This window comes from Giraffa tippelskirchi, chromosome 10 (assembly GCF_054371585.1).
Source record: "Giraffa tippelskirchi isolate mGirTip1 chromosome 10, T2T-mGirTip1v1.2.pri, whole genome shotgun sequence".
In the NCBI taxonomy this organism is placed as follows: domain Eukaryota; kingdom Metazoa; phylum Chordata; class Mammalia; order Artiodactyla; family Giraffidae; genus Giraffa; species Giraffa tippelskirchi.
Window position 1 is genome coordinate 74,405,703 of NC_137284.1, and position 23,479 is coordinate 74,429,181.

The 23,479-nt window shown below is 36.9% G+C and overlaps 1 protein-coding gene across 6 annotated transcripts in view; it reads left to right on the top strand.

The window, feature by feature from the left end:
- HDAC9 (histone deacetylase 9) overlaps nucleotides 1-23,479 on the top strand; it is a 788,642-nt gene that overhangs the window by 601,552 nt on the left and 163,611 nt on the right. The window lies entirely within an intron of this gene.

The following is a 23,479-nucleotide window of genomic DNA, read 5'->3' on the forward strand; positions in this document are numbered from 1 at the left end:
CACGTATTTTTGCACATGGCAGCTCTTGTCATTCTTAGTTCCAAGGAACGTTGGCTTAGGCAGTCTTATTCCACACTTGAGTATTCCATTTCTTTCATAATATATGTGTTTTCCCTCTCATATTAAAATGCCAATAGATTAATTGGTTGTTTCCAATTTCTTTAGAAAATGTAGGCAGTAATTAAAGTGTTTATTGATATGTACATTTTACATTATACTTTTTTTTTCCAAAGAACTTTAAAAAGTAGTTGAAGCAAGAAATACAACAAATTAAAAGTTTTTTTTTTGGATATAGTTTTTAAGGCATTTATTCTCTGGTATTAAATTTTTTTTCAGTCTTTAGTAAGGTCTCTTTTAAGGAAAGATATCAGATTATGTCAATATATCCCTCACTTGCAAGATTTTAGATTTTAACTTGGCACTGCAGGATTTGAGGTGTTTTGTTTATTTGTAAGCAACAGCAAACAAGTGCATGATAAATTTTTGACCCATTCTTTTTTTCTTAATTTAACATTTATATATAAATTCCCAAGGGAAAAATCCTGTTGATAATGTATCCTAAATACATAGGAAAAGTTTTTAATCAGTGAAGTTTTGATGGGTTTCTGTGTATTGTTGCAGAAATACAACAATACACAGAAATTGGCCTGTGTATCATGCATACTTCAATTTTTCATTTGAGAGTCACTTTTCATTTGAAAATAGCCTCAGGAAAAATGATAGGAAATTGCTATTTTTAAGAATAGGCATTAAAATAAATATATTTGTGTTGATATTTGAGGAAAATTCTACTTCTATTTCAGATTTGCACTCTGCAAAAATATACACTCATATATCTGTACTATTTATAGAAAAATAGGTGAGATAAGTTTATTTGACTCGGATCGTCTATGAAGATATCTTGTGTTAATTAGTAGTAAAACTAAAAACGTACATTAAAAAACTATAGGGGTTTCAGTATTATAAATTATTTTTGCCTCTATTTGCAACTTAAACACTGTTAATATTTTAAAGAAATTTTAATGGGATAATAGACTTTTATATTACCTTATGTATGAATTTGTCTGTTTATCAAGTTGACTTGGTAACTTACATGATATATACAATAAGTTCTCAACTTTAGTATGTGATTATATTCACTGGTCTGTAACACAGAGCTATTAGTTTTTTATTATCATAATACTATTTGTGGTACTGTACCTTTACATAAAAATAGATCAAGTATTCACAGCATGAAAGGATAATTGGTATTTTGTACTTATTCTCCCATGACAAAGTTAACAGTAGATGAGTTTTTTTTTTTAAGAAAGCCCCTTTGAACACAACAATTTCATTAAATAATGTGAAAATAGATATTAAGTGTTGTTGTTCGGTTGCTAAGTCATCTCCAACTCTTTATGACCCCATGGACTATAGTACGCCAGGCTTCCCTGTCCTTCACTATGTCCCAGAGTTTGCTCAAACTGATGTCCATTGAATCGATGATGCCATCCAACCATCTCATTCTCTGTCACCCCATTTTCCTCCTACCCTCAGTCTTGTTCAGCCTCAGGGTCTTTTCCAGTGAGTTGACTATTTGCATCAGGTGGCCAAAGTATTGGAGCATCAGCTTCAGCATCAGTCCTTCCAATGGATCATCAGGGTTGATTTCCTTTAGGATTGACTGGTTTGATATAAAGTGTACATTTTTGAGTTTTGATTGAAATGGTGATTGAATCAAATGCTTCTAAAAGCATTTGAATGTCCTGAAGACAGCACTTTCTCTTTGCCTGGAATGTGAACACTTTATTTTAGCAAAGTTCTCTGAACTTTCCAGTGTGGTCACCATATCCAGGCTTTATTAGAGGAGAGGCTACATTATTGAGCTCTGCTACAGAAATGTGAAATTGTGACTTTGATGTTTATAGTTATTTAAGAACCAAATTTAATCCGTAATAAGCCTATTAATTTTGAACTGTACCATTTCTGCTTGCTGCTCAATTTGTATAACTAGAAATACTTGTAAACTGTCCTTGGAGAACTCAAGAAAGTAAGTCCTTAATTCAAAAAATATTCACTGAACACATAATGTATGCCAGGGACAGTGATGAGCGCATGGAATTTAGAGCTGATATGCTCTTAGGGAACATAATAAAAGTGGTACTTACCATTCTAGAGAATAGATGTCCTTAGATATAAAGAGGATAAAATGATGAATTCTTTCTGAAAGGTTCCGGGAGGCTTTCATCAAATATTATTTCACTTGTGTTTTCAAAATGAGTGGTAGTTTTCAAGGGGTGAAAGAATTGGACTAAGAGGATTCATACTAGCCAGAGAGAATAGGCTGTGAAAGCATGGAGTCATGAAATGATCTTGTTCTGTGGACTCAAGAGCATGAGGGTGAGATTGCCTGGCAGATATACAGGTCATACTTCATAAAGGCTGTGCAGGCAAAGAATGCCCATCTCTCTCTCTCTCTCTCTCATCTCTCTGTCTATATATATTCCTTTCTAATTTGGGGCACTAGTGTGGCCTCCAGATAAATTTTAGTGTAGTATTATAAGCATATCCTTCTTAATATAATCCTTTTTCTAACTATTGAAAGTGAAGAGCTTTCTGACATCTGTGTGTGGATGTGAAATACAGAAGTGGGGAGGAAATAAATGGTGTCTTTTCTTTTTTCTAAAGTTTTAATTGTTTCTGGACTGTGATAAGTATCTTTGGAAGAAAAACCTGTCTCTCTGAAACTTCGTTTATAATGGGATATAAGATAGCTGCTTATGTTACCAGCCAGAATTTCCATACATATTGCCTTTGTGGTCTCTGTTGTGTGTTGTTTTTTTTCTGTGGCAAAAAGAAAATTGCAGACAAATTGAACATTTTCTTTTTGCTGTAAGTTTTCAAGATAGTTTTAAAAATGTAATAGAATATATAACATTTCATATCTGGTTCAGATAGCTAGTATTTCTTCCATGCAGTTATTAATATCATTCATCTCTGAATAATTGTTGGATGTGGGAGGAGAAGGGGATGACAGAGGATGAGATGGTTGGATGGCATCACCGACTCAATGGACATGAATTTTAGTAAACTCTGGGAGTTGGTGATGGACAGGGAGGCCTGGCGTGCTGTAGTCCATGGGGTCGCAAAGAGTCGGGCACAACTGAGCAACTGAAATGAGGAACTGAACTGATGCTTCAGATTTCTCACAAGTTTTTAAAATCTTCAGTAGTATCAAGTGTCTTTTATGTTCAGCTAAAATACATTTCTAAGGTTATTTTTTATTAAATAATGATGGGGTATTTACATTAAGGTCTTACATGGCAGGTTCTCACTTATAGATTTTATGGACATCATGGCTATTTCTTAAGTGGTTTGTATAAGACACAGAACTACCATATGGAAGGGCTGTGATGTGGCTCTAAAATACACACTCTTTCTATCCCACTACACTGCTGTTCTTTTCTGTTGTTCGTAAGTTAAAAGACTAAGGCGTGATAAAGCATAGTGAACTTATACTGTAATATAAGACCTTCTCCCTGTGACCTGAATCACAAATCCCTAGTACACAGCATGGCAAAGAAGAGCTGTTCAATAATTCTGGCTGAGTAAATCAATTAATAGATAAATAATTCATAAAAGAAGGCAGAATGATACACTACAGTAGAAGCACTGGAAACCCCTGAGGGAACTGCATGAAATCTAACTATATCTTTGTCCCTCAAGGAGTATGTTTTATAAGAACTCTGAACACCCATTCATTTGCTTATAACAATTTCAAATGTCTTCTCTTTGTTCACCAAATATTTTCTGAATGCCTGTTTATCAACTTCTATTCCAGTCACTTCAAAAGACTGCTGCAATAGTTCTTTCTTACACATAATCACTAAATGAGCACAGTACATATTTTTTTCTAAAAGTTAATTCTTTAAGAGTTATGTAAATGTTAAAGTGGTTATCTGTGTAAGACTATTTATTTATTTTTGCACAATATTATTAACATAAAAGTTACAGGTACACAGTATAGTGATTTACAGCTTTAAATGTTATACTCTATAGTTATTACAAAATAGTGGCTGTGTTCCCTGTGTTTTACAATATATCCATGTAACTTACTCTGTATAATTAAGTGAAGTGAGGGAAAGTCGCTCAGTCGTGTCTGACTCTTTGCGACCCCATGGACTGTCCATGGAATTCTCCAGGCCAAAATACTGGAGTGGATATCTTTTCCCTTCTCCAGGTTATCTTCCAACCCAGGGATAGAACCCAGGTCTCCCACATTGCAGGTGGATTCTTTACCAACTGAGCTATCAGGGAAGCCCTGTATATAATAATCAGTACCTCTTAATTCCCTACCTGTAAATTGCCCCCCTTCCCTCTGTCTCCTGGTAACCACTAGTTTGTTCTCTGTGAGTTTGCTTCTTTTTGGTTATATTCACTAGTTTATTGTGTTTTTAGATTCCACATATAAGTGATATCATACAATATTTGTCTTTCTCTATCAGACATATTTCACCTAGCATAATGTTCTCCAGGTCCATCCATGTTGCTGCAAATCACAAAACTTTATTCTTTTCTAACTCCTATTCCATTGCATACATATACCACATCTTCTTTATTCTTTCATCCATTGTTGGGCACTTCCATTGCTTCCGTATCTTGGCAGTATAAATAATGCTGCTGTGAACACTGGGGTGCCTGTATCTTTTTGAATTAGTGTTTTGGGATTTTTTGGCTATACACCCGTGAGTGAAATTTCTGGGTCATATGGTGTATGTATGTATGCGTGCATGCTCAGTCATTTTTGACCCTTTGCAACCACCAGGCTCCTCTGTCCATGGCACTTTCTTGGCAAGAATTCTGGAGTGGCTTGCCATTTCCTTCTCCAGGATAGCTCCCCAACCCAGGGATCAAACCCGTGTCTCCTGCATTGCAGGCAGATTCTTTACTGCTAAGCTACCAGGGAAACCTGGGTCATAAGATAGTTATAGTTTTAATTTTTTGAGAAACTGTCATAATGTTTTCCACACTGGATGAACCAATTTATATTCCCACCAGCAGTGTAGGAGCGCTCCCTTTACTCCACATTGTTGCCAACATTTGTTATTTGTGTTCTTTCAAATGATAGCCATTCTGACAAGTGTGAGGTGATACTTCATTGTAGTTTTGATTTGCATTTCTCTGATGATTAGCAATGTTGAGCATCTTTCCATGCTCACGGTCTGTTGGCTATCTTTATTTCCTCTTTGGAAAAATATCTACTCAGTTCTTCTGCCCATTTTTTAATCAGATTATTTGGGTTTTTGATGTTGAATTGTATGAACTATTTATATATATTGGATATTAACCCCTTATTGGTCATATCATTTGCAAATATTTTCTCCCATTCAGTTAGTTTTCTTTTCATTTTGTCAGGTTTCCTTTGCTGTGCTTAAGTTTAATTAGGTCCCTTTTGCTTATTTTGCTTTTATTTCCTTTGCTTTAGGAGATATATCTAAAAAATTGTTATGATTTATGTCTCAGCATATTATGTGTATGTTTTCCTCTGGGAGTTTTATGGTTTCTCATCTTACATTGGAGAAGGCAATGGCACCCCACTCCAGTACTCTTGCCTGGAAAATCTCATGGACAGAGGAGCCTGGTAGGCTACAGTCCATGGGGTCGCTAAGACTCAGACACGACTGAGCAATTTCACTTTCACTTTTCCCTTTCATGCACTGGAGAAGGAAATGGCAACCCACTTCAGTGTTCTTGCCTGGAGAATCCCCAGGACGACGGAGCCTGGTGGGCTACCGTCTATGGGGTCACACAGAGTCGGACATGACTGAAGTGACTTAGCAGCAGCAGCGTCTTGCATTTAGGTCTTTAATCCATTTTGAACTTATTTTTGTAAATGGTGTTAGAGGGTGTTCTGATCTCATTCTTTTATATGTAGTTATCCAGTCATCCTAGCACTACTTATTGAAGAGACTGTGTTTTCTCCTTTGTATATTCTTGCCTCCTTTGTCATGTTATAGATAAATAGACTGTAAGTGTGTGAGTTTATTTCTGGAGTGTCTGTTCTGTTCTGTTTATCTGTTTTATTGTGCCAGTGCCATACTGTTTTGATTACTGTAGCTTTTAGTATAGTCTGAAGTCAGGGATAGTGATTTATTCAGCTCTGTTCTTCTGTTGCAAGTTGTTTTTTTTTTTTTTATGTTCAGGCTCTTTTGTATTTCCATACAAATTTAAATTCTTTTTTTCTTGTTCTATGAAAAATGCCATTGGTATTTTGATAGAAATTGCATTGACTTTGTAGATTACCTAACCTAGTATGGTAATTTTAACAATATTAGTAGTTTGTGCATAGTGGGCAAGAGATAATATATATCTCACGCTTCCAATGGAATCTAGTGAGAAGACATCTACACGTGTTTGAAAAATTGAGTAGCAATTTCTGATGTAGAAGTAAAAGTCCTTCAAATTATGTATATTTTACTGGATATTGGATAGATAAATGAATGAATGAGTAAATGGATGATGGTTTCCATGTGGATTTTTAATTGCAAAAAATAAGTTCAGGCCCTTTACATGTAGAAGGTATTGATGAAATAGCAAATGTCTCATTTGGCACCCACTGAAGACAAGCTAAGAGAGTAGCTTAGATCTATTGATTTGGGTTCCTTAGATGCAAACTTAAAAAATTGTGATTTTAAAAAATTAAAAATCTCCAAGCCAACATAGTTTATATTCTGTAGCTACCATAATTAATATTTGTTAACATTAGGAATTTCCAAATAAAAAATGTCTATAAACATCAGGTTTTCAGGCATATTCACCTTTGGGGGAAAACTGCTACCCAGGATGATTCTGCTTCACCAGATTGTCAGAATGCCAACTGAAAATGAGGAAATGTGCAAGTTACCTAATCTAGAAAATACATATTGAGGATGCATTGTTATTTTTATTGTAAAGTTCAGTTTAGTCGCTCAGTCTTGTCCAACTCTTTGTAACCCCATGGAGTGCAGCACTCCAGGCTTCCCTGTCCATCACCAACTGCCAGAGCTTGCTCAAACACATCACATGTCCATCGAGTCAGTGATGCCATCCAACCATCTCATCCTCTGTCGTCCCCTTTTCCTCCTCCTTTCAATATTTCCCAGCATCAGGGATTTTTCCAATGAGTCAGGTCTTCACATAAGGTGGCCAAAGTATTGGAGTTTCAGCTTCAGTGTCAGTCCTTCCAGTGAACATTCAGGACTGATCTCCTTTAGGATGGACTAGTTGGATCTTGCTGTCCAAGGGACTCTCAAGAGTCTTCTCCAACAAAACAGTTCAAAAGCATCAATTCTTCAGCACTCAGCTTTCTTTATAGTCCACCTCTCACATCCATACATGACTACTGGAAAAACCATAGCCTTGACTAGACAGACCTTTGTCGGCAAAGTAATGTCTCTGCTTTTTAATATGCTGTCTAGGTCCATCATAACTTTTCTTCCAAGGAGCAAACGTCTTTTAATTTCATGGCTGCAGTCACCATCTGCACTGATTTTGGAGCCCAAGAAAATAAAGTCAGCCACTGTTTCCATTGTCTCCCCATCTATTTGCCATGAGGTGATGGGACCTGATGCCATGAACTTAGTTTTCTGAATATTGAGTTTTAAGCCAGCTTTTTCACTCTGCTCTTTCACTTTCATCAGGAGGTTCTTCTTTACTTTTTGCCATGAGGGTGGTGTCAAATGCATATCTGATGTTATTGATATTTCTCCCAGCAATATTGATTGCAGCTTGTGCTTCATCCAGCCTGGCATTTCACATGATGTATTCTGCATATCTTTTCACTGGCTTATGAAGTATCTCTATTTAGTCAAAATATTTTGTGCTTGCAAATATAGCCTTTATTAAAATACTTTGATCAAATAACCGATAGAATGTTTAAAAAATAGCATATTTGTTACGCAAAGCCACTGAATCAGTTGAGCGTATACGAAGAGTCAAAACAGCCTGTATCTCTTCCTGTTGTCTTTGGTTTGCACCAGTTTGCTTTAGTGATATAAGCAAATTTAAAATCCATGAATACAAAACTGTGATTTGAAACTTGACTAGATAGCATATCTGTTCTCAGTTCATCAGTCACATTGTCAATTCTGTTCTAGATGCAGCATCTTTAAAATAGAGCTTACTATGATTTCTTCCCCTTTTGTGGCAAAAATAGAAAAATATGCATTTAACTTGAGAGCAGAGAATGGAGCCCTTAGTTGTCATATTCACAGAGCAGCTATTCCTCAGACAACTAGTTAGCACAACTAGTGGTTGAATTTACCATGGAATGATAGTAGATAATTTGGGGCAGGACATATAAATAAGTACAATATTTTATTTTCCCTTATTTTATCAAACACAACATTACTGCTCTAACTAATTTTAGAGCACTGACTTCTAAATAGTTTTGCCATATGCAGAGACTAAAAGTTAGAGTTTGCTTAATTCTGAGAAAGGAGAGAGTATCTTAGTAAATATTTATGTCCTCTCTTGTTGGTAATGACAACTAAGTACATATTTTATGGTTATTGTTCTTATTTTTATCATATTTTAGTGAAGTTTCTTGCTGAGAGAATGAAAAATAAAACTATCATAAGATAACATAATGATAATAACATAGAACATTCATTGAGGACTTAATATTTGTTAGTTGCTCATTTCTTTTCATCTTTACAAGTTGTTGAAGTAAGTGCTGCCAGTTTCCAGATGGGGACACCAAGTCCTCTTTGAATTTTGGTAGGTCTCCTGATGTTACATAGCTGGTTAATGGTGATCAGGGATTGGGTGTCAAAAAAGTGTGAGTATAGAGACAGTACTTCTTGGCCCTAAGCTAAAAACTATAATTCCTCTGTCAAGCTTCCCTGATAGCTCAGTTGGTAAAGACTCCGCCTGCAGTGCAGGAGACTGGGGTTTGATTCCTGGATTGGGAACATCCCCTGGAGAAGGGAAAGGCTAGGCACTCTAGTATTCTGGCCTAGAGAATTCCAGGGACTGTATAATCCATGGGGTTGCAAAGAGTCGGACATAACTGAGAAACTTTCACTTTCGCTTCCTCCGTTAAGAGTAGGGGTTACAGAACAATAATAACGTGAGAAATTCTTTGCCAATGCATTTTAGTCTATCCAGCATTTATCTTTCACATCTAAATTGGTAATACTATTTTAAAATTGAAAATAATTCCTAGATTCTCACTACCCTTGTATCATATAGTAATTCCAAGCCACTTCTCTCTGTGCCTTTCCTCATGTCCACACTAAAGCCTATCAAATAAAACTCATTTAATTTTTCTTCTTTTTGATAACCAGACTGTTTACAATGGAGAATGTATTTTTTCCTTTTTTATTAAAATATTTTTTCAGTATTTACATATTTAGACTTTTGAAATAGATATGTGATTGAACTTGAGAAAACCCAAATTAAATTTTATTAGATGGATAAATGAACACTTAGATCCAACTTTGAAATAAAAAATGATTTGTTGTCATCTAAAAATCATACTCAATACTGCAGAATTGATTTGGGGTCTTATTTTGTCTATAAGAATTGTGGTTGATGCTTCCCAATCTTCAAATGGATTTTCAATTGCTAATGACAACCAAATATATTATGCTCATGATAGTATGTATTTTCCCAAGGATGTTGAAGACATTTTGGGAAAGAGGGTGGAATTTCTTGAAACAATTTGCCAATATGAAATACTGTACATATCAAATTGGCCCTACTACCATCTTTCCCAGACCATTTATCATAGCTCACAAATCAAGCCCACATTTTCTTTTTCTAAAAGACTTGGCTAATAAAGAAGATGTGGACTTCAAATCTGAACTTGTCAGTCAATCTTGGGAACAAAGCAGTAATGATTTTCATCTATTGATATTTTATTTCAATGAAGAGCAATACATACGAAATTACTGTTGGAGTGACCTACAGTTTTATTCATTGTCCAGATTCTGTTCTTTATATTCTGCATGTAGAGATGTTTTAAGAAGTTTTATCAGAACAGGTCAGAAGAAAAAGATCCATAGGAATAAATTTTAGAAAGCTGTCAGCTCTACCTGCTCTTTAGTTTCAGCAGTAAGTATAGTTTAAGAACATTTTTCCTCTTTCATCTGTGCAACATATTGTACCAATTTTCATCAAAAAATTACAGTTTCTATAGGTGTGTGTCTCTAGATACCCTTAGAATTTTGCTCTTTGACCTTGGGAGTAAATTGATCCTATGCACACCTGTCTTCCTTGGGAAACTTGCAAACTTCATTTTTGAGTTGAGCATCAAAGAGATATGATATTATTAGACAGTATAGAACTCAGGTTAAAAAAAAAAGTCCAGGAAGTATCTTGAAGTGCTTGAAGTTTTGAAATGTGAATTGTGAAATGTGAATTCTCTTTTGTGAAGAACTATTTAAAATAGTTCAAATGCAAGATAGTTTTTATTATTATTTTAAAAGATCAGCTGTAAAAATTTTAAGACAGCATTTTCCCTTCTGACTTAGAACAGTTTTAAATCCAGAAATTTCCAGGAATTTGTGTAGCAATTATACAGTTTTCCGACTAGTAAGGAAAACTAATTACCTAATTAAGAGGGTAGCTATATTCTATTAACTTTCCCCTAACACTTCTCTCTAAGAAAGAAAGTAATTTGCGTGACTGGAAACAATTTGTTTTTATTTTCAAGATGGAACAGTGGATTACAAAACCCTTGCCTTGCACAAAATCCTCCCAACATATGTGTAATACTCAGAGATATCAGGAAATGAAAGCTTTCCACGAAATATTATTGTGAAGCTTTTTAGGCCAGAAATAGCAGATATTTTGTACTGTCAAGCAGCTCAGATCAATTCATCAGCTTAAGTCATCTCATCTAGTAATGATAGACTTGGTATGCAGTTAATTACAATATGACATAGCCAGAATGGAAGGTAAATATAATTAATGAACTGTGAAGTCACACTTTTTATTTTCACAGATTTAGTGAATATTTTAAGATTATGCTTCATTTACTGGTAAGATAAAGCCAAATAAAAGTTACTTATCCTGTATTTCAATGAACTGAACTATTTTATTTATTGAACTATATTTGTTTTATTATTTATTAACTAAATTTCAATGCCTTTTGTTCTTCATGTGTTTTCTTGAAAGTGAATGATTTGCCTTCATTTCCATGGTTTTACACCTAAAGTTTACTAGAGCTAAATTTATTGAGAGGACAAACGATGTGATAAAAGAAATAGAACTTTTGTTTTAGTGTACCATAAATATGAATTTTTAGTCCCTTTTTTGAACTAGATAGATATAATATTTACTAATAGAAATTTACTGTCTAACTTTTCTAAGCAGAAGAGTCCACCTTGGGAAATGTCTGTTCGTTAGAAAGTCTGTGTAGATATTACCCCTGAGGTGCAGGTCTGAAGTTTACATAATTTTCTTGTAGGCATGACTCTCAGAAAGTAGTCCAGGTCTTTGTATGATATCAGATATCTGAATGATAGATACAGTTTTCCACATTTCATCCCAGTGATTTGATGTCATGTAGATGAAGCTTATAAATCAACATTCATTCATGTAATTGTAGACATTTAAACTCCTCTGGCAACTCTATAAAAGGTTGAGGATGTTCCCTTGTATATTTCACAAATATGTCCATCTTTCTTACGGGCACCACAGTCCTGGATATTTGTTGTCTTAACATGTTCTACTCCAAAGAACAGTATTGTTGTTGTGAAGCCAGGTGGAAAGCAGCAGACTTCTAGACTGAGTAAATTCTGATGGGAAAGGCTCAGCAAAGAAACATTCTTGCCATTATAACTCATATTTTGTAATTTAAAAAGTGACTGGGAGAGGAATTCCCTAGCTGACCAGTGGTTAGGACTGTGCACTTCCACTGCAGGGGGCACAGGTTCAATCCTTAGTCAAGGAACTGAGATCTTTCAAGCCATGCAGTGTGGCTGAAAAAAGAAAACAACGGTGAGAGGCATGGGAGGAGGGGAAGATGAATGACTGAGTCACCTTTCAGTCTTAGCAGAATTTTAAATCCATCTGTCAACTTCGGCATATTTTGCATACCAAAACAAGTGCAGAAATAGCCATCAAGAAAATAACCTCTATGTATTAAAGATACATATTATTATAGTTGAAAACAGAATATTGATTCACCCAACATGTGTATTTTTTGTTGGTTCCTAACTCCTTGAAATTAAAGCAATATTGGAGTTACTGAATTTCAGAAACAAATGAGCATTTTTATTCAAACAGTAGTCAAAGGCAACGATATGAAGAGAAGTTTATTTACAATCCAGAGCAAGAATGAAGCTGGCACAGATTTATAATTTAAAAGTTTTATAGCGCAAAGAAAGCTTGATGACTTGATCCTCTGTGTTTTCATTTTCAGAAAAAGTCTCTTCAGGTTGCTGCATTGGGCCTCAGACTTTGCTTTGTGTACCCGAGTCTTCTCCCTTTTACAAGTTTCTGATCCTATCACTTCCCTTTTATATTCCAGAACTTCTAAATTGAAAATACATTTGCAGAAATTATTCAGTGATGCCTTTCTCTCCAGTAAATATAGTTACCCCAAGTGTGACTCAGCAGGTAAAAGAGGCAAGGACAGAAATAAAATCTGGGGCAGGTCATGTTTTAATTGATTTAGTTTAAAGTTATTAAATTGTAAATTACTGAGAAAACTGAAGTCTGTCAGGAGCTTAATATATTCCCTTTAGTTTAGATATTTGAGGATATGACAATTGATACAAATCAAATGTAGGATCCAAGTGGAAAATATTTAATTATGAAAGAAGGATCAGTCAGTCACCTATTATTATGGTTTGTTGTTGTTGTTGATTGCTAAGTCATGTCCTGCTCTTTTGCAATCCCATGGACTGTAGTCCAACAGGCTCCTCTGTCCATGGGATTTCCCAGGCAAGAATACTGGAGTGTGTTGCCATTTCCTTCTCCAGGGGAATCTTCCCAACCCAGGGGTGGAACCCACATTTCCTGCATTGGCAGGCCGATTCTTTACTGCTGAACCACCAGGGAAGCCCCACCTGTTAGTTTACTAGTGTCAGTTTTTTGAAAGTAAGCAAATTAGCATATTGCATGTCTTCTAAAGAAAGCTCAGATATGTCTAATATAGATATGTCTAATGTAGATATATAGGCATAATGTTTGACACAGTTCTCTAAACATGCTTTTGAAAAAATTAGGATGTTAACAGATCATCCCACTGTCAGAGCCAAGCGCAAAATCCTGTACCAAGTTTGAAGGGCTTATTAGGCCCACTTTAAAATTTTGTTGTTTTATAATAACTTTGGAAAAGTGTATTGTTCCTTGTAAAATACCCACATGTTCTCCTTTGGAATGGCTCCAGACTATAACTGAACCACGAGGTTGCCCCCTGTTGCTTTATGTATTGTTTAATTGTCTGCCTTTGGTGGATGTTTTTATTAAAAGCCTATTATTTAGGATAAGACCAAAGTGTCATTTTAAGAACAGCAGAAACAGAATCACTCCATCCCATAGCTCTTTTTCATAGGTGTGTTAGTGAACACTGGATGAAGCTAATGAGCCTGCCAACATTTTTTTTCTTGTAATACTTCAAAAAGAGCAACAACAACAACAAGCAAAACCCCAGATTTTTTATTTTCCTCCCATAAAACATGACTGCACTGCCCAGAAGAGCTGTGAGTCTGCATGGCTGTGCCCAGGCCAGTAGGGACGAGAGGAGTCTGTCTGCTCTGCGTGTTCACCCACTGCTCTGCCTGTGTGTTGGTCCAGGAGGAGCTAGGCTAGAGTTGCATGCAGTTTGATGCACAGGGCCAGGTCATGCCTGAGGAGCTTAGGGGGCAGGGAAGTCCATGTGTCAGGAGGGCAGGGTGGGCTTCCTGGAGTGTTCACCAAACCCATATGTGCTATAGTGTGTGTCACAGCTCTGAGCTCTCAATGTCCTCTCCCTTCCCACCATCCAGTTGCAAGATAAGTATCATTCTGAAGTTCTCAGATCACTCAATATAAATTAGGTCTGGAAAAAATGTTTAACTTAATGATCCTGATTCTAAATGTTCTCCCTGAATATTTTCTTCTCTGAAGTGGCATCATCATATCACTCACTGACTTCTCAGAAGTGGGCTCTGGAAAGAATTCAGTGTTCTCTAGCAGGTCCTTGCCACAAAGAGCAAGCAAGAATTTGATTAGTCTTCTTCCCAAGCCAGTCTTCGTGACTGTGACCCACCCTCAGGCAAAAAAAAAAAAAACAAAAAAAAAACTTGGAGGCATGGTACCTTGATATCATTTCTAGGACTTAAATGATCTCATTAAATTCCAATGCTAGATATCATGTTGACATTTGAGGAAATATGATTATTGACAAGATGTAAGCCTGTTATACACTATATCACTTCAAAAGGAGAAGGGCCATTAGGCCATAATTACATCAGAAACAGTATACACATTTGGCTGGTTTATAAACTGTCACTTTCAGAAGTACCAAGACATATAAAAGTCTCCAAAGGTTCCATTATGGCCCTATTTCCAACAGTATTCTCTGACAAACTAAATAAATTACTGCATGTATTGGACCTTTGAGGCTTGGGGCAAAGAATGGAAAAATTATTTACAAAAGCTTGAAAATATTTAATCACTAAGGCAGGGGGGCAACGGTGTTTTAATTAGCAGGTCCTCGGGCCATTGGCTGACTGGAGGCTTTCTCAAACAACCACACAAATGCACTGAATAGCTGTTTGCCAGCCTTAGGGTCAGGCCTGAGATGAAACAGATAAGATAATTGGCTCTAATGAAATCCAGAAGGCCTTGGCTTTCTTGTTTGAGCTTGGATTTGAAAAGTGCGTGTGGAAGTGAGGCTTAATTCAAACCAGAACTGAGCTAGGCCCGTTTCTCAGTGACTTTGATATTGTTTGAAGTTCTAAAAGTGTTCGCCACACCACTAGCCTGCTGGGCCGGGCCTCCCTGGTACCCTTAATTACTAAGCTTTATTGCTGACTTTACTACACAGGAAAGGGGCCATTATATGTTCCATCAACATCAGCTCTTCTCAGATTGGAGGAAAGGGCAGGGTTAAAGGCCACTGTAGGAAGGCAGAAACTTCACTTTGAGGTAGTCAGATCGTTTACCAGTGTTGGGTTTCACCGTTATGCGCATACATTCCTTACAACACAGAAGCCCGATTTCCATTTTTTAAACAAGTGATTACTTTTCAAAACATTTTTGTTTGTGCCTGTTTTTTGCAGAGAGAACATTTATTTTTAGGGGCTGATATGGTTGCACCTGATATATTGGAGGGGGAGAAAAAAACAGCCACACTCCCCAATTAATCATCCCACCAGAAAAGTCTGGGTAGATTCTGTAATAATGAGGATTATTATTAATGCCTCTTTGAAGTAGAAATAAGTGAGGAACCCTCCTATGGTGTGAAAGTTGTTTTGACACTCGAAGGTGTCAGGAGACTCTACAAAATTAAACCCCAGCTTCTAGAGTCTCTCACAAAGGGGTGAGACAAAAGTGCTCTCCACCTAGTTTGAAGCCAAGAAGCAGAAATTAGGAGGTCTCCCTCTTAGGGGTTGGCTGCAGAGTCCTCAAGGCTTCTGTCCTCTCCAAGCTTGCTGCTGCTCTGTAGCTTTTGGTCTATTTGGTAAAGATGTATTATACATCTTAACAAACTAAGAATTATTCAACCCTTAGCCCTCTGTGATAGGGGGAATCTAGTCATGCTAGAAAGCCAAAGGACATGGAGTTCAGGCCTGCTTCCTGTCCTGCTTATCACCTCTTGGGTAGGAAAGGCATAAGTGATACCATCTGAGTTGGCTCTTTTTGAAATAAAAACGTAACTGTTTTTCCATTATTTATGTTAGTTTGACATGAATGAGTTCTGATCTCATGCATGATCCTGGGGACCATTCAGCCGGTGTGCCTGTCGTATACACAGGCTGGACTGGACACTCACTCTCCACACAGGTGATGTGTCTGGGCCTCCGTAACCATATGGAGAGCCCAGGGAAATCAGTATTGAGAAGACAGGACTGTGAGCCTTCACTTCCTAACCTCCTAAGAGAAATGAAGGAGACCTTGACAGACTTCTCTTGTCAGTGATGAACATGATGTCAACTCAGATCAAAAGGAGAAGAGTCTTAGGGTATTCAGCTAATTCAAAATGTATGTTTTTATTAAGCAGTGTTATTGACTGAATGCTTTTGTCCTCCTACACCCCCCAAATTCATGTTGATGCCCTACACCCCGCCCCCTTGTGATGGTATTTAGAGATAGGCCCTTTGGGGAAGTACTGAGGGTTAAATGAGGTCATGAGACCAGGGCCCTGGTCTGATGAGATTAGTGTCTTTATAAGAAGAGAGACCATAGGATTTTCTGTCTGTCTCCCCCTGGATGCACCACCAAGGAAAGGTGCTCCCTGTGAGCACTTGGCGAGATGGTGGCCATCTGCAAGCCAGAGAGAGAACTCTCAACAGAATGCAACCAAGATGGCACCCTGACCTCAGACTTTCAGGCTCCAGGATTGTGAGAAGATAAGTTTTTGCTGTTTAAACCACTCAGTCTATGGTATTTTGTTATGGTGGCCTAGGTAGAGTACTACAGGCACCACAAGGATCTGGGGAAACAGAGAGTCCAATAATGGCTCTAAATTTGAGGCATCAGCAAAAGTATTTTCCACACTACTTTCTGTTAAAACTATATACAGAGAACATTAATAAGCACTTCTCACCAATAAGTAATGTCATTTGGTAAAAAAATCTCTGATAATTTGCAAAAGCATATTAAAAACTTTTTAGAATTGCAGTAATAAGGAAATCTTAGATTATTTAGCACATTGTTTCTTCAAATTACTTGAACATGAAATTCTCCACTCCCCCAGTTTCTTTCCCCCCAAATAACTGTAAATATTACGGAAACTAGCATTCCACAGAACATAGTTTGAGAAATCCTGATAGACAGGGAGCAAATTTAGCTGGCATGTTAGACAGTTCATTGTTAGTTAAATAAAGGAGAGAATAGAAAAGTAAGTATATCAATGCTTTAGATTCAGGCAATCTAATAAGAATAACTGTAATATATTGCATAATATACAATAAAATATTTTATTATCAGATACACTGAGCACTTGGGTGAGCCATATTCTACAGACTGTCTTCTCCATTTCCTACTGGTGGCTTCCAGATGGTTCTTAGATAACACATGGTTATAAAGACAAGGAAGGAGAAACAGAAGATCAACAAGAGAGGAAAAAGGGAAAAGAGGGTCAGTTTCCTTTGATATCACTGTTAAATCATCCAGTGAATTTTCTTAGGGTAACGTTACTGCCATTCAAAATTATAGCAAATTGGTGATATTTTACAGTCATTGTGTATATTTTGTTTCAGTGTAACTATGTGCACATATTTCCCAAACTTAATGTGACACATTAAAAGCATGGATTTGTTTTTTTAAAAACTCTTACAATTGGCAGCTAATTGGAGGGTGAATATCTAATTGGTTTTATGGGCAAATCCATTTATGGACTTACAGAATAGTAAAACCCTCATTTGTTATTCATGACTACATTCTGCTGAGGAGGAAAAGGGGAAAATTAGTTTGTCTTTATTTCAATAAGGGGAGAGTTTCAATTAAGTAAATGCCCTTCATGATAAGAAAGCACACCCTGAAATAACACAATAAGAGTTAAACTACACTGACTTTTCCTGGTTAAAGAAGAAACTGGCTCTGGGGATCCTATAGTATCATGACGTGGTAATATCATCTTGTTTCCAAAGATAATATTACTAGATGTGCACATGTACTGAATTTTAGCAAATCACTGCTATGGTTATCACATATTTATTCAGAAGACAATTACAGTTATCAGAGCAATAAATCAGCAAAGTCCTTCATCATTTTCTTAAAATGTTCTTTTGTTTTACTGTATGTTTAAGTGCTCAGTCAGTATCTTTAGGTTGTCCACGTAGGTTGAATTATATTAGTGAAAGAAAACCTGAATAAAAACACAAGCATAAGTCAAAAAATTATTTATATCAAAGCATTCAGAAGTCATGAATAGCATTATGACACACAAGCCTTCATGACATTTAACAGATTCAGAAAAAAAAAAAAAAGGAGAAAATACTTTTCTTGAATAACAGAAGAGTGTAGCTTTCCTGGGCTGAATTGACCCCGATTCCAATATGAGAAGTATAGGATGAGCTTGGGGAAATGTGGTGTGGCTAAAAGGCACAGTTGATAAGGCTCTTGTACTTGTGCTGGGAGAGGTAGAAGTGTGACATCTCTCATCCCAAAATGACTGTTGAGGGAAGTTTTTTTAGAATAAACCTGCAGAATACTTTCCTCCATGAATCATCAATAGCTACTTCCTGGGCCCAAAATTAAAGGGTCTTTCTTCCCAAAGCTCAAAAGCCTTGTTTCTATTTTGTTTGTCTTCAAACATCCTTTTGAATTGGACAAGATACTTAGAAAGGTCACACAAGAAGTTAGAGTCAGGGCTAGAACAAAAGGTTGGGTGTCCCTCACCATTAATTCTGGAGAAGGAAATGGCAACCCACTCCAGTGTTCTTGCCTGGAGAATCCCATGGATAGAGGGGCCTGGCAGGCTACTGTCCATGGAGTCGCAAGAGTTGGACACGACTTAGCGACCAAACCACTACCATCACCATTAATTCAGAATGGGAATCCAAGTATATTCTGAAGACGAACATGAATGGATTTAGAAATGTCCTGGGAAGAAAGCAGTTCTTGTGGTCACAGGGGCTTCATTTTGCCCAGCAGTGGCTCACCTCTGCTCTCACCAGATTTCCACCAGTAGGACCTGGGCTGCAGTGTCTGCCCACTCTTTCTCTAGTGCTTGGCTTTATTATCTATGAGTAATGATCATCCTTTTTTTGCTTTCTCATGAAGTGCATTTTTAATTTTCAAAGGGTACACGTGAAAGATTAAGGTCTGTATTTATAAGATGTAATTTTCTGAAATGTTTGTGTGCTGACTTACATTATATTGCCCAATCAACCTTTTAAAATTTCATTAACATCAAATGTTGGTAATTAGCTCTCTTTTAAAATGTATTTATGAAAGCAAACCATTTTCCATTTTCTTCCTTTTACAAAAACATCAGTTCAGAGTCGGTTTCCTGCATGCTCAGATTGATTAGACTTTGTTCCTCTTTTATAATACAGCACCAACCACTCACCAGTGCTTCTTGCCTTCTGGTGGGCAGGTATATGCCTGTGGGGGAAATACCATAGAAACTGAGGTTTATTGGAAACTTATTCCCAGATAAAAACTCTCCCAACCTGACTGCTGAGGGGTACAAAAATGGCACAGCTCTGTTCTTAATGCCCAATCAGTTCAGCCTTTGGTGCTTGAGGATCTGCCATGGGTATGGATGGGCAGAAAGTTGCCTTACAAGTAGCTGACTTACTGTGGGCTCAACTCTGGGCTACTCTGCAGAAGTAGTCAGCGTTTTCCTTGGAGAAGTATACAGTTCTAGTTGCGAGTGAAAATTCCCGTGAGACAGAGAATCAACAAAGCATAAAATACGAACCATGCAGTAGGAGAACACAGATAAGGGAGAGAGATGCTACACCAAGTAGCACCTACTTCTGAGGTGTTCAAGGAAGGGCAGTTTCATACAGTGCAGGCATGCTCTCATTCCTGCTCAGAATCAGACCCCAGTTCATGGGTCTCACTCAATCTTGTACAATTATGAGTACTTGCTTTCAGAGAAAGAATACCAAGGGAAAAAAATGTGAAAATAGTTATAAGGCCTTGGAAAGCGTTATTGTCAAAGAGGGACTCAAAATTAATCTTGCTAGTTTGATGGTAAATATAGTTTGGTTTATTTAACCCTGACACCTTGTATTGCCATTATTTAGAATGAAACAGTGTACAACATTATCATGTAATGAGTCTCAGGTAAAGTTAGTGGCTAATCTAGCTAGGGATGGGAAGCAGAGAAACTCTACAAAGGTGGAGGATTTCTTAGAGAAACTGCACTGAGGATGGTCCTGACATAAAAATTCAGATGGCATTCATTTTTCATCCTAGGACACATGCCAAGGAGATCAAGGTAAAGGATTGTTTTCCTCCCTCTTTCCTGTGTAAAAAGGCAGATATTTTTTTCTAAACAAAAAAAAAAGGATCCATCAAGGGAAAATAATGAAGTGCATTCAAACAAAACAAATCAAAGTGTGGGCAGGGTGAGCAGGCAGTGTTTACATGGGAAGCACATACTTTTCTATTGGTTTTGGTGTGAAGGGTCTGCACCTGTTTGTGAACATGTTCAAAACCTGGACTGAGGCAAGTCCCTGCGCTGGCCTGGCTCCGACTTTGCTTCTAAGGGGTAGGGTATAGGTTACTTTAATGCAGTTCATGTGTAGGGTGTTTCATCTCAACCAGAGTGATTTATGTTAATGAAATGAAACAGAGAAAATACCTTGGACATCCTAGTCTCCTTTTAAAAATATTAAATAAATATGTCCAGTACTTTTGTATAATTATATTTATTAAAAAAATGGCATTGAGACATGTGTATTGTCATATGTGAAACAGAGCACCATTCCATGTTCGATGCATGTGACAAGGGCTCGGGGCCGGGGCAGTGGGATGATCCAGAGGGATGGGAGGGGGAGGGAGGTGGGTGGGGGTTCGGGAAGGGGAACACATGTAAACCCATGGCTGATTCTTGTCAATGTATGGCAAAAACTATTACAATATTGTAAAGTAATTAGCCCCCAAGTAAAATAAATAAATTTATTAAAAAAAAAAAAAAAAAAAAAAAAAAAAAAATAAAACAAATGGAAGACTTCAATATGCTCCAGAATAAATTTGTAGGTGACCCTGGGTAGGGTTAAGTCCATTAGAAAAAAAAAACAAAAACATGAGTTTGAGGTTCCTTACCAATTCTGAAAATTCTTAACAGCCATTAAGATCAGACAATGAGCACTAGTTCTAAGGCAATTTATTCTGTAATTTTGAACATTCTTTTATCTGGATTCTGAAAAGTTAGTCCCCAAATCCTGACTCTTGAAACATATTCAGAGCATCTTTATAAAACCTGATATGAAACCTCCTTAACTATCTCTTTGGAAATTAAATATATGTCATATTTACTTTTAAAGTGTCTCTTTGAAAATGTTACAGTTTAAAAGAGTTTACTTTCCTATGTTTAATTGTTCTTACTAATATAGAACTACTCATTTTAATTGAACTTTCAAAGCAGCAGAAAGACTCTTCAACTCTTAGATATCAGTAGTGTACATTTACCTATCCTATATAACACTGCTATGTAATTAATTCCATGGAAATCAATTAGTCAAATAAATAGAATTTTAAAAAAAAATCAGTCGATTAAAATTTTTCTTAGAAGTTGCCTAACTGAAAAAGCATTAAAGAATAATTTATATGTCTAGTTATCTTAATGGCTGATTGAATTGTAACTTGTCTAGCCAGTTTTGATATTTAGAAAAATCAGAATTAACCAAGGGAAAAGTTTATTTGCTATGAACATGTTGACATAGTTTTAATTCCACTAGTATGAGTAAATAGTAATCTATTTTTGGAAGACTTTTTAAAGTAAAGATAAAACCCAATAAAATTTGTGTTTTTAAATATCTTTTGTCTACTGGTATAGGCAGATATGTACCAGAAATTTGCCTACTGTGATGTCTCTGTGGGTATTTGGTAAGCATGTAGGATAGCAGCTACATACCGATAGCTTCCCAGGTGGCTCAGATGGTAAAGAATACGCCTGCCAATGCAGGAGATGTAGATTGGATCCCTGGGTTGGGAAGATCCCCTGCAGGAGGAAATGGCAACCCACTTCAGTATTCTTGCCTGGAAAATCACGTGGACAAAGGAGCCTGGCGGGCTATGGTCCATAGTGTCTCAAAGGGTTGAACACACACTTAACAACTAAACAACAAGAACAACACCAATAGGCAGGACAAGAGTATAAAATGAAAAGGAACATTTACAATCCATTTCTGAGAAATGCTTATCTCTGTCTGCTGGTTGATGTATCATCCCACTGCCATACATTAGCAACTTAAATATTTTTTTCTGTTTGATGTCTTGGATATTAAGTGAATGATGTTCTTGTGAGACTCCTGGTAGTGACCGTGATTGTGATGATGTTGCTGATGACCATTTAATGAGTCCTGGAACTGTTATTGTATCTTATAGCATAGAAAATAAGCCTGTGACACTTGAAGAACATTATCGATAGGATAGAAGAGGACATAAGAAGGGTCAGTAGACAGGTAAAGAAAGGATAGAAATGGCCAAATGAAGGCCAGTAAAAGGAAAGAGACAAAAGGAACTGAGGACAGCATACAAACTCTTAAGTTTGAAATGCTAAAATAAAAACTAGTGGAGGAAAATGTAAAAGCCTAATAGAGGAAAAAAATCAAGAGTAATTTTTAAAAATGAAAAAGCAAAAATAGTAAATACCCTTGTTTTCAGTTATTACTGCTTTAATTAATAAAAATGGGGCTTTGTCATGATCACTGACATTACAGCTTTTATGGTTTGTATATTTTGTCAGTGCACTCAAACCGTCCTAAGAAGGCAGTGCGGTCAGTGTCTGTACAAATTAGTCAAGTCTTTTGCTGTGATTGTTAAATATTTTGAATATCACCAGTGCTTAAAAATAATGCTTTTATAAAATAATGAGAAAACAAGTGGAATTGGTTGCTAAAGTGATCGATGGCAGATTTCAGAGGTGGATAAGATTAGCTAGAAGAGATCCTTAAATCCCACCACATTCTACTCTCCAGAGTCTAAAACTAGGAAAGTAGAGTACATGCCTCCATCACACAACCAGTGAATGGCAGAGCCTGGTTTCAAACACAGATTGTCTGTCTTAAACCCAGTGGTCTTTAAACCAGATTACATATGGCACATTTTTCTAAAATATGCATCTCCCAAAGATCTGTGGTACCCCGGTATTGTTATTGTAGACAGGGGAGTTTGAAAGCTTGACTGATTGATTAGTGGCTGTCTTCTGTGAACCTGATATCAATATACATTTTCTCTATTTAGAGAAAAAAGTTGCAATAGTTTTTTTTTAATCTGGCCATTGTCAGTAGCCCTGGTCTCCCTATTCCTGTCATTTGGAGAGATTGCTGTGCTTCAGCTTTGTCATGAGCACTCTGTCCCTGCTTGTCCTCTGCAGGTACTGTCCCTAGTTCACTGTACCCACTGTGTTTAGAAATGGTGGCCGTGCTGAACATGAGCACTCCTTTTCAGCTGCCTGTGGTTTCACTGCTTCTTAATATGTTAAATTTAATTAGGCTGTGGTTGCTAGCCCCTTGCTCTTTTGCTTGCCATTCTGTGGGTTAATGTTTCCCTTGTATAGGTCAGAAGGCGTGGGGGGAGGGCGACAATGGGGGGTTGTAGATCCTTAGCCAAATCCAGGTCAAGCTGTCTAACCAAACGGTAGCAGATTCTACTACTGGCTCAGTCTCTGTTTCCCAGC